This window comes from Pristiophorus japonicus, unplaced genomic scaffold (genome assembly GCF_044704955.1).
Source record: "Pristiophorus japonicus isolate sPriJap1 unplaced genomic scaffold, sPriJap1.hap1 HAP1_SCAFFOLD_35, whole genome shotgun sequence".
Lineage (NCBI taxonomy): Eukaryota > Metazoa > Chordata > Chondrichthyes > Pristiophoridae > Pristiophorus > Pristiophorus japonicus.
This window is the reverse complement of record NW_027253324.1, coordinates 3,634,303-3,649,718: the sequence shown is the minus strand read 5'-3', so window position 1 is coordinate 3,649,718 and position 15,416 is coordinate 3,634,303. Positions and strand designations below refer to the sequence as shown.

General features: G+C 46.7%; 1 non-coding gene across 1 annotated transcript; it reads left to right on the top strand.

Annotated features, from left to right (window-relative positions):
- Nucleotides 1-15,065: 15,065 nt before the first annotated feature.
- Nucleotides 15,066-15,138, top strand: trnav-cac (transfer RNA valine (anticodon CAC)). The gene has a single exon. It is a non-coding gene; the product is annotated as a tRNA-Val (tRNA).
- The last annotated feature ends 278 nt before the right edge of the window (nucleotides 15,139-15,416 follow it).

Genomic DNA, 15,416 nt, shown 5'->3' with positions numbered 1-15,416 from the left:
TAGAAGGTTGCATGCCTTATTGAAGGCGCGTTACTGGGTCTCCCCCCAAAACCAATCGCACCCCTTCCTGAGTAGCACATGGAGAGGCTCTAGCAGCGTGCTTTATGTCTGCATAATGTTCCCAAAGTAATTGAGTAGCCCGAGAAAGGCGCGCAGTTCTGAGACATTCCGGGGCCTGGGTGCCAGGCGAATTGCTTCTGTTTTGGATTCTGTTGGGCAGATTCCATCAGCGGCAATCCTTCTGCCCAAAAATTCAACCTCGGGCGCGAGAAACAGACACTTGGATTTCTTAACTCTTAGGCCTACCCGATCCCATCGACTTAGTACTTGCTCCAAATTGCAGAGATGGAAGTCGGTGTCCCTGCCCGTGATAAGTATGTTGTCTTGAAATACAACCGTCCCCGGGATGGACTTGAGCAGACTCTCCATTTTGTGCTGGAATATAGCAGCTGCCGACTTGATGCCGAATGGGCATCGATTGTACATGAAAAGGCCTCGATGTGTGTTGATGGTGGTGAGTAGCTTAGTCTCTTTGATCAGTTCTTGCATCATATACGCAGATGTGAGATCTAGTTTCGAGAAAAGTTTTCCTCCAGCCAATGTGGCAAATTGATCCTACGCTCTGGTCAGCGGGTACTGGTCCTGTAGGGAGACTCAGTTTATGGTAGACTTATAATCCCCACAGATTTTTACGGATCCATCAGGCTTCATGACAAGGTCCCACACAAGAGATTAATGTGCAAAGTTAAAGCACATGGGATTGGGGGTAGTGTGCTGATGTGGATTGAGAACTGGTTATCAGACAGGAAGCAAAGAGTAGGAGTAAACGGGTACTTTTCAGAATGGCAGGCAGTGACTAGTGGAGTGCCGCAAGGTTCTGTGCTGGGGCCCCAGCTGTTTACATTGTACATTAATGATTTAGACGAGGGGATTAAATGCAGTATCTCCAAATTTGCGGATGATACTAAGTTGGGTGGCAGGGTGAGCTGCGAGGAGGATGCTATTAGGCTGCAGAGTGACTTGGATAGGTTAGGTGAGTGGGCAAATGCATGGCAGATGAAGTATAATGTGGATAAATGTGAGGTTATCCACTTTGGTGGTAAAAACAGAGAGACAGACTATTATCTGAATGGTGACAGATTAGGAAAAGGAAAGGTGCAACGAGACCTGGGTGTCATGGTACATCAGTCATTGAAGGTTAGCATGCAGGTACAGCAGGCGGTTAAGAAAGCAAATGGCATGTTGGCCTTCATAGCGAGGGGATTTGAATACAGGGGCAGGGAGGTGTTGCTACAGTTGTACAGGGCCTTGGTGATGCCACACCTGGAGTATTGTGTACAGTTTTGGTCTCCTAACTTGAGGAAGGACATTCTTGCTATTGAGGGAGTGCAGCGAAGGTTCACCAGACTGAATCCCGGGATGGCGGGACTGACCTATCAAGAAAGATTGGATCAACTGGGCTTGTATTCACTGGAGTTCAGAAGAATGAGAGGGGACCTCATAGAAACGTTTAAAATTCTGACGGGTTTAGACAGGTTAGATGCAGAAAGAATGTTCCCAATGTTGGGGAAGTCCAGAACCAGAGGTCACAGTCTGAGGATAAGGGGTAAGCCATTTAGGACCGAGATGAGGAGAAACTTCTTCACCCAGAGAGTGGTGAACCTGTGGAATTCTCTACCACAGCAAGTAATTGAGGCCAATTCACTAAATATATTCAAAAGGGTGTTAGATGAAGTCCTTACTACTCGGGGGATCAAGGGTTATGGCGAGAAAGCAGGAAGGGGGTACTGAAGTTTCATGTTCAGCCATGAACTCATTGAATGGCGGTGCAGGCTAGAAGGGCTGAATGGCCTGCTCGTGCACCTATTTTCTATGTTTCTATGTTTCTATGTTTCTATGACGGGGACGATGGGACTTGCCCAGTCGCTTAATTCCACGGGTGAGATAATGCCTTCCCGCAGAAGCCTGTCCAGTTCGTGTTCAATCTTTTCCCATTCACATAAGGCACAGCTCTCGCCTTGTGATGGACCGGTCTGGCATCCTGTGTGACGTAGATTTTTACTTTCGCCCCTTTGAAGGCTGAAAGAGATGTTCAAAACGACTTTGAACTGTTGAGCAGGAGGTCCGTTCCTCTGACGACACGGTGTGAGCATCATCCCATTTCCAATTTAGTTTTGCCTGACAGCTTCTTCCCAACAATGTTGGGAGATCTCGGGGGACAATCCACATGAAAATCGGTTCACTGTCCGTTTGTGTGTGACAGAGAGCATGGCGCTGCCAAGGACTGGATGATTTATTTGGTATAGGTCCTTAGTTTGGTGTCGATCCTTGTGAGTTTTGGTCTGTTGCTTTTGTGCGGCCACAGATGTTCAAATTGTTGAACGCTCATGAGAGATTGACTAGCTCCCGTGTCCAGTTCCATGTTGACGGGTATCCCGTTGAGTAGGATCCTCATCATTATTGGTGGCGTCTTGTTGTAAGAACAGTGGACATTGATCGTGTTGACCCGCTGTACCTCGGTGTCCCGGGCACTGTCCCCACCTTATTCTATTCCGCTTTCCGACCCTTCTGATTCGTATACCAGCCGAGCTGCTGTTTTTTTGCACGTGAGGCAGATGTCCTGGAAAGTTGCAGTTTCTGCAAACAGCATGCTGAAATCGACACCCCCTTGTTGAGTGCCTTCCCCCACATCTCTAGCACAGACCGCTTCCTTTGTTTCCGAAGGATGAGCTGCGTCTGGCTGATCTCTCTTGAGCTTCTCTCATTCTGAAGTTGATTGCTCGCATTGTGGGTTGATGAGGTGTGAATGGCCGTTCATTTGGCCCTTTATCGGCTTCTGGCGCCACTGCCTGCTGTGAAACCCTGCTCTCCTGCCTTTATCTGTGCGTGGGGCTAGCGGCTTGTTTCAAGCTGTGAACCCCTTGTTGCGATGTTTCGTTAGTTGTCGTACCCGCAGTGTAGATCAACCTTGTTTCTTCGTCTACAGCCAAGAATGTCTGTGCAATCAGTGCTGCTGCCTCTTGGGTCAAGTTCTTGGTCTCTATAAGCTTTCGGAATATGCCTGCGTGGCCTATTCCTTCAATAAAAAAAGTCTCTCAGTACTTCTCTCCTTAGTTCATTGGAGAACACACATAAACTAGCCAACGTCCGAGGTTCCGCCACAAAGTCGGGAATGCTCTGGCCCACACAGCGTCTGTAGTTGTAGAACCTGTGCCTGGCCATATGTAGGCTGCTCGCTTGCTTCAGGTGGTCTCTCACCAGTGTGCGCAACTCCTCAAACGACTTGCTTGCTGGTTTCTCGGGTGCCAGCAGGTCCTTCATTAAGGTGTATGTTTTCGAGCCACAGCTGGTCAAGAGATGGGCTCTTCTCTTGTCTGCCTTATCGTCGCCTAACCAGTCTTTGGTTAAAAAGCTTTGCTGGAGCCTTTCTATAAAGTCCTCCCAATTGTCTCCAGCATTATATTTCTCATCTGAGCCGTTGGTAGCCATTCTGTGGATTCTGTGATCCCGTAACTCGTCGCCACTTTAAAGTCCTGACCCTGCAGTACAGACTTAGACGGGGCACATGCTGAATTCAAGGTCACTCTTGACCTGCACCTTTATTTCACAGCTCTTGAGTGCCAAACTTGCCTGAGACCTGCCTTTATATACCTGTGTGGAACAGGTATGCAGTGTCTCCTGCAAGTGCATCCCTGGTGGTAAAGTATGCTTGTGGTTACAGGTCATATCTAGTTACAGTTATGTATAGAATGGTAAGCTACAGTTATATACAATAGTGTGAAATAAATGATACTGCTCACCTGGGGCTCGCTTACCGTGTCGGAATTTTGAGTAGAGCGCTTGCTTAGGGAGTCTCGTGTCGGGCATGTGGACAATGTGGCCCGCCCAGCGGAGCTGGTCGTGTGTGGTCAGTGCTTCAGTGCTGGGGATGTTGGCCTGAGCGAGAACACTGATGTTGGTGCGTCTGTCCTCCCAGGGGATTTGCAGGATCTTGCGGAGACAGCACTGGTGGTATTTCTCCAGTGATTTGAGATGTTTGCTGTATATAATCCATGTCTCGGAGCCATACTGCGGGGCAGGTATCACCACCGTCCTGCACACCATAAGCCTGGTGCCAGATTTCACGTCCTGGTCTTCAAACACTCTCCTCCTCAGATGATCGAAGGCTGTGCTGTCACACTGGAGGCGGTGTTGGACATCGTCATCGATGTCTGCCCTTGCTGATAGTAGGTTCCCGCGGCGTGGAAAATTGTCCACGCTGTCGAAGGCCACACTTAAAGCCTTCCTAAATATAGCACCGTCATTCTATTCTCTTAAAACAAGTTCCTGAATTCTCGGCTAGCTGTGTAGGCTGGACCTGTGGTTTTATCCTCAGATAGATTCTATCACAGTGTTTCCGTAGTGTAGTAGATATCACATTCGCCTCACAAACGAAAGGTCCCCGGTCCGAAACCGGGCGGAAAGATCTTGAAAACTTGAAAATGAGACGATTGGCTGACTCCTGTTCCTAACGCTTAAGTTCGTATGATCTCTTGACCTTTCACAGGAGAACAAACTCTCCTCTGAACATGCATGAGAAAGCTTCAGAAAATATTTCCACCCGAGGTGCTTTCGTTTGTGAGGCGAACGTGTTAACCATTAGACTGCAGCAACATCTACACTTTTAGCACCAGATTACCAAAATTAAACCCAATGAGATCGGGATAAAAGTTCCTCACATGCTCAGGGCAAAACATATGATTACCGGTCTACAAAAGAATGAACAAACTTCAGTACCAGGTCAGACGGAAATGTTAAGCGAGCAGGTGGACTGCTGAATTGTACTTTTAAGAAGTTGGTGGTGACAAAACAAATGGATTCCGCTTCATGATTAAATATAAGAAATGTCAGAAGTGGGACATAAACCGACATTTCCAGAGGAAACAGTGACCTGAACACAGCACCTTACACCGCTCGGCCATCCTGAATATTCAGTGCTGCCTATGGCCACCTGCAGGTTGATTTTGAAATTTTGTGTCCTATCACATGAAATAAATGAGGGCAGAAATCGTATCTCTGCCTGACACCGGGGAAACAGTTAGACAGACCTTGGAGCAAGGGTCTGGTTATTGCCAAACAGCCAAGGAAATAATAATTCTGGAAGAAAAATATCCAAGAGAACAGTAACCCCGAAGTGATGTGAACACACAACCTTCCGATTTGTATTCAGACACACTACCGTTGCACCATGAGACCTACGCAGTGAGCTGGAGATGTTTTACTATATGAAGGATCTACATACAAGGGGCTTTAAAATCCCCTCCCATTCCCACCAGGTATCACAGGCAGCGCTCAGCTGACAGGCACCGTATGATTTCTTCTTAAACTTTTCTCTTGCTTTCACGGGAAACCATCAATAATTAACCCCTCACCTTCTGTTGCACAATCAAACAAATGCTAACGCAGGAACAGTCCATACTTCAATCATTTGTCCTGTGCTTTGCATCTTAACTCGAAAACCATATCCCATTTTACTCACTGTATTTTAGCTTTCTGGTTCAAAGTCTTCAGGGATCTGGGGCAAATTTATTATCAAAATTTAACAGCACCGGTTATTCCTATCGTGCACACAAAATACAATCAGTAGTGAAGATAATATCCCACCGTGCGTATTTGCAGATTCAACGCAATAGGATTTCAAATAAAGTGAAAGAATTTTACACTGAAAAGATTTGCAAGTGTTACTTGTATTTGTGTCTTCAATGAAACTTTGTGGCGTCTGACTCCCGTTCATGCCTCTGCTGAATAAGAAAGGAGGGTGTGACGTTGACCAGACTGCACTGGTATTTGTCAGCTCATCCTTGAAATCCAGTGGTTTCTCGCCCTTTGATGGGCTGCAGTGTAGCGGATATCACGTTGGCCTCACACGCAAAAGGTCCCCGGTGGATCCGTTTTCTCTCAGTCAACGTTATCCATTTATTGAAGTGAAATAAAGAGCAATTAATGAATAAGGGACCCCTTTTGCCAGGAGAATAAATAGCAAATAAAAACAGCAAATACTGGAAATCTCAGCAGGTCAGGCAGCATTTTCCGGGAGACTAAACTCGCCTCCGATTGTTCATCCACAGAAAGTTTAAACATAAAGTTTCTGCCCGGGATTTAACCAGGGACCTTTTGCGTGTAAAGCAAACGTGATAAACACGACACAAGTTTCAACAGCAAGTTTCAACATCTGGGGCGGAGCCAACAGGCGCCTGGCTGCAATGAGCGATAAAAACCTGCGTTGGGCGGGAGCCCGTCTAGCTCAGTCAGTAGAATATGAGACTTTTAATCTCAGGGTCGTGGGTCCGAGCCCCACGTCAGGGGATTATATTTATTTAAATTTCATGCAGCTTTCATGGAAAAACATCATTAATTAACCCACAATCTTCTTTTGCACAATTAAAGAAATGCTAACTGAATGAACTCCAGAATTCAAGTTTGTGAGATACTCAATCATAATTTCAATCATCATTAATCCACCCACAATATTTGACATACGTTAAGGATGCCACATTTGCCCAGCCAGGCTAGCTCAGTCGGTAAAGCTTTAGACTTTTAATCTCAGGGTCGTGGGTTCAGGGTTGGGCAAATAAGTTTTGTTGAACTTTTCTGTTGCTTTCACGCGAAAACATCATTAATTAACTGATCAATTGGAGAGGCTGGGTCCGTTTCCTTTGGAACAGAGTATTTGTCCTCCAGGATCGATAGTTTCCTTGCTGAATCACAATAACTAGACCCTATATCTCTCTCTGGATGTTCGGGGGTGTCCCGCACATTCCCAGTCGTGTGATTGCCCCTTTTCTGTTCTCCAATTCAATCCATATGGCCTCGTCCAAAAATCTGTCCATCTCCACCTGAAATATATTCAATGACCCAGCCTCCACAGCTCTCTGGGGCAGAGATCTCCACAGATTCACCACCCTCTGAGAGAAGAAATTCCTCCTCATCTCCGTTTTAAATGGGCGACCCTTAAACCTTCAGGGAATAAGGGGTTATGGGGATCAGCCATGATCGTATTGCATGGTGGAGCACGATCGAGGGACCATGTGGCCTACTCCTGCTCCGACTTCTTATGTTCTTATGACCCCTTATTTTGAAACTGTGCCCCAAGTTCTAGATTCCCCCACAAGGGGAAACATAGAAACATAGAAAATAGGTGCAGTAGTAGGCCTTTCGGCCCTTCGAGCCTGCACCACCATTCACTATGATCATAGCTGATCATTCCCTCAGTACCCCTTTCCTGCTTTCTCTCCATACCCCTGATCCTTTTAGACATAAGGGACAAATCTAACTACTTTTTGAATGTGTGGGTTAATACGCGTGAAAGTAACATAAAAGTTTAAGGAAAATAATTCACGCAAGGTGGGGCTCGAACACATGACCTTAAAATTAAAAATCTCATGTTCTACCGACTGAGCTCGCCAGACTTGCCCACTTCTACATTGTCAATGGTGAAGCCCAGGAGGTTGATGTGTATAAGTCAAAGGAACATAAGAAATAGGAGCAAGAGTCGGCCATACGGCCCCTCGAGCCTGCTCCACCATTTAATAAGATCATGGCTGATCCGATCATGGACTCAGCTCCACTTCCCCGCCCGCTGCCCATAACCCCTTAACCCCTTATTGTTTAAGAAACTGTCTATTTCTGTTCTAAATATATTCAATTTCCCAGCTTCCACAGCTCTCTGGAACAGTGAATTCCACAGATTTACAGCCCTCTGAGAGAAGAAATTCCTCCTCATCTCAGTTTTAAATGGGCGGCCCCTTATTCTAAGATCATGCCCCTAGTTCCAGACTCCCCCATCGGTGGAAACATCCTCTCTGCATCCGCTGTTGGTGAAAATAAATTCACATAGACTCTGGTAAGGTAAGAGAAACTACTTTATAGCTAACAGAGCTCTGGGAGAAGAGTTGAGATCCAGCGATCTCCCCGAGTGCCTTGTGCCGCAGGGTTCTAAGCAGTTTACAGGGGGCGGAATACAATCATTTAAATTAATTGACAAACAACCAATCGATCCATATGGCAACACAATTAATTTACATTCAACTTTTTAGTCCGAGTAAAACCTGAAAGCATGGTGCGAGTTTGCGGGCCCTTCCTCCTTATCTTCTTTGTGGTTAGTTATTCTGTTGCAAAGCTTTCGATGAAACAGTGGCAAGCACCTGGCCAGGAGTCATTTGTTGCTGCAGAGTTCATATCAGGGACAGCAGATAGGCTTCTTGGTACAAAGTTCATTTCGTGGTGGCTTACCCCATCATGCTTTGCTTTGTCTGAAAATCCACTCCAACATCGTCATTCTATTCTCGGAAAACCAGCTGCTGAAGTATCGGCCCGCTGTGTAGGTTAAAGCTCTGATTATATTCCTAAGATTACTTTAACCACTCCGTTTCTGTAGTGTAGCGGTTATCGCACTCGCCTCACGCGCGAAAAGTCCCTGGTTCAAGCCCAAGCGGAAACATTATTTTGGAGGCTATTTTGTTGTAAATAAATTGAACAAAAGTCACCCAAGATTCCTTGTCGCATGAGCAGTGAATATTTTAAACCAGTCTCCCACACACAAAGTGGATAAAGTCAGATAGGGGAGAAAACTTCATCAATGATTAAGCTCTTTAAATGATTAACATAAGAACAGAAGAAATACGATCAGGTGTCGGCCATTCGGCCTCTCGATACTGCTCTGCCATTCAATAAGATTATGGCTGATCTGACCATGGATTCTGAGTTAAGGCACTCGGGGGCCTGTTCTCTCTCCCCTGAGAAGGTTCACTTTCTACAGTCCAGCCTCTAAAAGGCACCACTCTGTGCACAGTACTTGCCGGGTTTGAGTCCTGAGGATGAGTCATCCGCCTAGAGCCACAGGTCGAGGTCATGAATGCTTGGCTCACGGAGATGGCCTTCCGCAGTGTGACTTTGGTATCCGCTGACAGTAGCGTATGAAGAAGGCCCTCGTGGCCGATTCCGATGACAAAGATATCCCGCAGTGCTTCGGTGAGGTGGTCACAAAAATCCCACGGTGCCGCCAGCCTCCTGAGGTCTGCAGCATATTTATATCTCCTGGCCTTCGGGCCGTCGGTGTGTATAAAACAGCTGTCTGGCTGTGAAGATGCTCTCTTTGGGCTTGAGTTGTTCTTGGATCAGTGTTACAAGCTCCTCGTACATCTTGGTCATTGTCTTCGCTGGTGCCAGCAAGTCCCTGACGAGGCCGTAGAAGGTGGGCCCACAAATGGTTGGCAGGATAGCTCTGCACTTATCAGCCAGTGTGACCGGGTTGTCACCTGCCAGATAGTTTGCTGTGAAGAAATGGACAAGCCACTCCACAAAGGCTTCCCAATCATCACCATCGGCGAACTGCTGCAACGTACCAAGTTTAGCCATTTTCGTGTGAAGGTCCGTAATCGCGTCGCCAATTGTTATACCTTCAGATGCTCTGATAATGACTCCACGAGACAATGTGTAGTGCTTGAACTGTAGTGACCTTCGGCCTTTATTGATAACCACAGAGTGAGCATCACACCTGATGGCTTGCCTTTTATACGAGGCCAGGCACACCTGAACAGGTAAGCTACAAGCCTTCCACTGCAGTGCCCTCTGGTGCACAACTTGCAATAGTTCAAGCGATAACCATGTCGGACACATGACAGGTGTCACTGTGGAACCGTTGCTCTCACTCAAAGTTAGACACACTACCGTGGGCACCACGAGGTCTAGGTAGGTAGCCATTGACATTCAGGTTCATATATAAATATATATAAATATATCGACATGTATCATAACTGTTCCCTGGCGGTCAAGGGGTTAAGATCCAGTGCGCTAACCTGGTTTCAATCCTCGATCAATTCATCGCATAATAATAATTGAGGTCTGTGAGACGATTAATAATTGCTGTAATCACCATGAATACCAATACTTTTTGTGATAGACCGAGCTTACAGACTATCTGGCTTCTCCTGCCCTTTGCCAGGCACGTGTTCGAGGTATAATTTTGTAAACAGGGTGAGTTCGCTGATTGCGGGGAGATGGTAGGAGACTCTGTGGCCCCATTGTGAGGAAGTGAACACGGTTGCTGGGTGATTGGTGACATTTCTGTAAAGGTCAGCGGAGGAGAAGGATTGAGAACTTTCAGTGTGGGACAGAAGTTGTTTAAGGTGAGCCAACACATTCCCACTCAGCACAGAGGGAGCTCACTGGTCATTGTTCTTTTGGATATTGTCCTTCCAGAATTAATATTTCCTTTGCTGTATCGAAATAACCAAACCCTTGCTCCAAGGTCTGTCTCACTGTTTCCCCGGTGGCAGGCAGAGATACGCCTGCTGCCCTCGTTTATTTCATGTGAAAGGACACAATAGTTCAAAATCAACCTGCATGTGGCCACACACAGCACTGAATAGTCAGGGTGGCCGAGCGGTGTAAGGTGCTGTGTTCACGTCACTGTTCTCCTCTGAAGATGTGGGTTCATGTCCCATTTAATCATTAAGCGAAACCCATTTGTTTTGTCACCACTAACTCCTGAAATGTGCGATTCAGCAGTCCACATGCTCGCTGAACATTTTCGTCTGACCTGGTGCTGAAGTTTGTTCATTCTTCTGTCGACCATCAATCATATATTTTGCTCTGAGCATGTGAGGAACATTTATCCCGATCTCATTGGGTTTAATTTTGGTAATCTGGTGCTGAAAGTGGAGATGTTTCCGCAGTGCAACGGTTAACACCTTCGCCACCCACGCGAAAGCACCTCGGGGGGAAATATTTTCTGGAGCTTTCTCTTGCATGTTCAGAGGAGAGTTTGTTCTTCTGTGAAAGGTCAAAAGATCAGAAGAACGTAAGAGTTAGGAACAGGAGTAAGGTATTCGGTCCATATTAAATTTTTCAAGATCTTTCCGCCCGGTTTCGGAACGGGGACCTTTCATGTGTGAGGCGAATGTGATAACGACTACACTACGGAAACACTGTGATCGAATCTATCTGAGGATAAAACCACAGCTCTAACCTACACAGCTAGCCGAGAATTCAGGAGCTTGTTTTAAGAGAATAGAATAAGGGTGCTATATTAAGGAAGGCTGTAAGTGCCTTTTCCACGCCTCGGGAACCTTTTCCACGCCTCGGGAACCTACTATCAGCAAGGGCAGACATCGATGACGAGGTCCAACACCGGCTTCAGTGTGCCAGCACAGCCTTGGATCACCTGAGGAGGAGAGTGTTTGAAGACCAGGACCTCAAATCTGGCATCAGGCTTATGGTCTACAGGGCGGTGGTGATACCTGCACCGCGATATGGCTCCGAGACATGGACTATATACAGCAGACATCTCAAATCACTGGACAAATACCAGCAGGGCTGTCTACGCAAGATCCTGCAAATCCCCTGGGAGGACAGACGCACCAACATTAGTGTTCTCGCTCAGGCCAACATCACCAGCTTTGAAGCACTGACCACACTCGACAAGCTCCGCTGGGCGGGCCACATTGCCCACATGCCCAACATGAGACTCCCTAAGCTAGCGCTCTACTCAGAACTCCGACATGGTAAGCGAGCCACAGGTTGCCAAAGGAAACGTTTCGGGCACACCCTCAAAGCCTCCCTGATAAAATGCTACATCCCCACCTGCACCTGGGAGTCCTTGTTCCTTGGGTTGAGTTGCCTGTGCTGCGTGATCCGTGCCGGATCGATCATCCTCAGCCACGTGGTATGTCACAGCACGTTTGCACATTCACTGGAGGTACCCCATCGTTGTGCAGCCTTTGCACACGTAGTGCTTGAATCGACATTGATGGGCCCGAGGATTACCCCCTCAGCACCAACACGGTGCTAATAGATTCACATTTACCCACGATGGCGCGCTCTGAGTCATCACAGGTCTTGCAGCCACAGACGTATCGACCCTGCCATATGCAGTTCGGCCGGCTAGCGACATCATTTTATGCACAGTACTTGCCGGTGAGCTTCGATGTTGAGAAGATATCTGTTTGGTGTTATCGTCCGTGGCCATGCATGCCTGGGCGATCGCGATGGCCCTGCTCAGGTCTCGGTTTTCAGCAGCCAACAGCTTTCAAAGGCTGACCTCGTGGCTGATGCCCAGCACGTAAAAGTCCCACAGCATTTGCCCCAACGCAGCAAGGTCCCGCGAGGTGTCTCAGGTCGGTGACATAATCCGCCAGGTCCTGGTCCCCGGAGCGATGGTGCGTGTCAAAACGATATCTGGCCATGAGGATACTCTCCTTCGGCTTGAGGTAGACCCAAATGAGTGTGCACAACTCAGAATATTCCTTCTCCGTTGGCTTTGTCGGTGTGAGCAGATTCTTGATGAGGCCGTATATTTTAGGCCCACAGACGGTGAGGAGAACGACCCTGTGCTTGGCCATGTTAGTGTCTCCTTCCAGCTCGTTGGCCACAAAGTACTGGTCGAGCTGCTCGACGAAGGCCTCCCAATCATCACCCTCTACGGATCTCTCTAATATTCCAACGGCAGCCATGGTTGTTTGAAGGTTCGTATTCTGTTACTCGTCGCCAATTGTTGTGTCGAGAAGAACTCCCCGAGGCTGAGTACTGTGAGCTAAATTTAGTGTGACCTTAGTCTTCTTTATTACAGCTCCAGAGTGCCTGAACAACATGGCAGTCGACCTTTTATACTGGCCCTGCACGTGTGTGCAGGTGACCATTAGGTTCCAACAGTCGCGCCCTCTGTTGGCAAGTATTACATAGTTACATAATTCACATAATTGTTATCGTTCAGAAGTTATAATTCTAATGAATGCCTGAATCATCCGAAAGGAGCCTGGTTTGTAGGACAAGGCTACATATCAGGAAGGAGTGTAATTAGATGACAAGGGAAGTGATTTTCTGATTATAAGTTAGGAGAATAAAAAGAGTAAATGCTGGTAACACTGAGCAGGTCAGGCAGCATCTGTGGAGAGAGAAACAGAGTTAACGTTTCAGGTTAATGACCTTCCATCAGAAGTTGGGCAGTTGTGTTAGGTAATACTATTAAAAATTTAAATTGTCACGGAGCAGGGGTAAGGAAAAGATATAAAATGTGGCATTTGGAACAGATAGTTTAGAATCCGATTAATTTTTGATCAATTTGTACACAGAGCTGGGAACTGTAACGTGTTTGAGTTCTTCGGCGAACATTCTCAAGGTTTGGGTGTAAGTACTGTTGTTAAGTGTATGTTTTATTATTGTCTGTTTAAAAGCTCTGACATTTAATGTTGCGGACCATATTACTGCACTGCGCGTGTTCCAGCTCTGTTTGGAGCACCGATCCTTTCAATCTGTCGCTTGACAGGGACAGTTGGATTCACCGTATCTTTGTTTGGTGAAATTTCAAAGATTGAAAGCGGCGCACATCAACCTGGTCACCTACTCACTATCCGCTACACGCTGCTCCCGTGAAATGAAGCCCAGTTGCTGTTTCAAGCTTGAATGCAGGTACAAGCAGAACTCATTCACAGAAAGGCCAATTCGCTGAGATACCTGATTCTTTGCACCGAACTCTATCGCAAAGAGTTGCAGTTCGTGTGGGTTGATTAGGGCACATCTTTCCCCACACTCCAACACTTCAAACATAACTCAACGGCTGTAAAGCGCTTTGGGGCGTCATGAGTTCCTAAAAGGTGCTGTCGAAATGCAAGTCCTTCTTTGAAAAAATTCGATGCAAGTTCAAAATTCGTGGGCAAATTGAGGGCTCGTCCAGGATTTGAACCCGGGACCTTTCGCTAACTTCAAGTAACAACCCCCAAGCGAGAATCATACCCCTAGACCAACGAGCCAACTACTGCACAACTGTGGAGCTCAGGTGTAACCATTATTGAACCATGTTTAATGTGTTGCTATTCTTGATCGGAGGAGCACATGGGACGGAATCAGTGAATTTGGTTTTTCGACCTGTCTTCTGAAGCACCGCACAGTCCCACTCCGACAGTCAATGAGCTGTTGGGACGTTACTGTATCCAGGCTGCGGGTGGCCAACAGGCGCCTGGCTGCAATGAGCGATAAAATCTAACATTAGCCAGAAGCCCGGCGTGCTCAGTCGGTAGAACATGAGACTTTTAATTACAAGGTCCTGGATTTGAGCCCCATGTTGGGCGATTGCATTTCTTTTAATTTTATGATGGTTTCATGGAAAATCATCATTAATTAACCCACAATCTTCTTTTGCACAATTAAGGAAATGCTAACTGAAGGAACTCCATAATTGAATCATTTCTTCTGTGCTCTGCAAGTGAACTCTGAAACCAAAAAACATTTTACACACTGTGCTTTCGGGGTCTGGGTCAAAATGTTCATTGCTTATAACATCAACAGGAGACTGGGGAAACAGTGAGACTGACTTTAGAGCAAGGGTCCGGTTATTGTGAAACACCAAAGAAAATAGCAATTCTGGAAGAATAACATCGAAACGAAATGTGAGCAGACATCCTGAAAGAAGTGTTAAGGCAGAAGGTTAAATGCTGCATCCCTTTCTGCAAAAAATTCCTTTCACAGATATTTCAATGTCCGAAACGGCACAAAGCAAAAATGTTCCTTTCAAAGTCAATAAACACCTGAATTTCCGCACCCCGCGAATCTCCTGAATCAGATGCCTCTAGTTTTGCCGACTCAATGTTGTGCAATGTTGTGCTCCCACCCACACTATGAAATGTGCCACTAACTCATCGAATCCTGGAATGGTGACAGCACGGAAGGCCATTCGGCCAATCGAGCCCGTGCCGACTCTCAGAGAGTCCAACTTCCCCGCCCTTCCCCCGTAGCCCTGCAATTGTTTTTCCTTCAGACACTTATACAACTCCCGTCTGAAAGATAAGGTTGAGTCTTCCTCCACCGCCCTTTCAAGCCGTGCATTCCAGATCCTAACCACGCCCTGCTAAATGGCCATCTCCTATTCCTATGTGTAAAGTCTGGGAAACACGAGATCAATTCCTGCCACACTCACAGCCTTCCGAAATATAGCAGCGTCATTCTATTCTCGTAAAAAAAGCTCCTGAAGTATCGGCCAGCTGTGTAGGTTAAAGCTCTGGTTATATTCCTGAGATTACCTGAACCGCAGCGTTTCTGTAGTGTTGCGGTTATCACGTTCGCTTCACACGCGAAAGGTCCCCGGTTCGAGCCCGGGCAGAAACATTGTTTTGGAGACTATTTTTGCTGTGAAATAAATTGAACAAAAGTCGCCCCAGGTTCCTTGTCGCATGAGCACTGAACATTTTAAACCAGTCTCCTAAATGCAGAGTGTGTAAAGTCAGATAAGGGAGAAACCTTCATCAATGATTCAAAATCCTTGAATGATTAAAGTTCAGTTATTGAAGTTTCCACTGACCCTCAGTAACGATTCTACAAAACAACGCTGTCGGTTAATGAATGGGGAATAAAACAAATAATCTTCACCCATCCCCATCCCCCGA